This window comes from Propithecus coquereli, unplaced genomic scaffold (assembly GCF_000956105.1).
Source record: "Propithecus coquereli isolate 6110/MARCELLA unplaced genomic scaffold, Pcoq_1.0 Scaffold202, whole genome shotgun sequence".
NCBI classification, from domain to species: domain Eukaryota; kingdom Metazoa; phylum Chordata; class Mammalia; order Primates; family Indriidae; genus Propithecus; species Propithecus coquereli.
Window position 1 is genome coordinate 1301786 of NW_012145190.1, and position 530 is coordinate 1302315.

Consider the following 530-nt stretch of genomic DNA (forward strand, 5'->3'; position numbering starts at 1 on the left):
AACATTAGCCTATGGAGACAGCTAATGTTGTATGACCATTGATTCTCAATAAGGATAACAAGCCCAAAGGGAAAACAACTGAATTTTGGGGGAGCAAGAAACTTAGATATTACAATGGTGTATGGTCCTTCAAAGCGTCTCAGTATATAAAAAGATATACATCTTTGATATTAAATTTCCTTGTAGGGGAGCAATTAGGGAAAAATATCTAATAAAGCTCCTTGGGGGACAATGATTTAAAAAAGGTTGAGAAGCACTATCATAGATTCAGAGTCTTGTCTCAGTGCCTCTATCTTGTAGGTTTCAGGGAAGATCACAGATACGTGTCACCTACGAGGACCTTCTTGGCCAAATATCAATGCATTATAACAATTTGGTACCTTACAAAAATTTTTCAATGTGTTTCAATTTCTTGAGCTTCTTTACTTCTCTTGGCCAATTTTTGAATGACTATTGGAGGCTGAAGGGTAACTTGAGGCGAGCATAGAGGGAGATGGGAGATTCATTGTTTCTCTACATATCAACTCTCT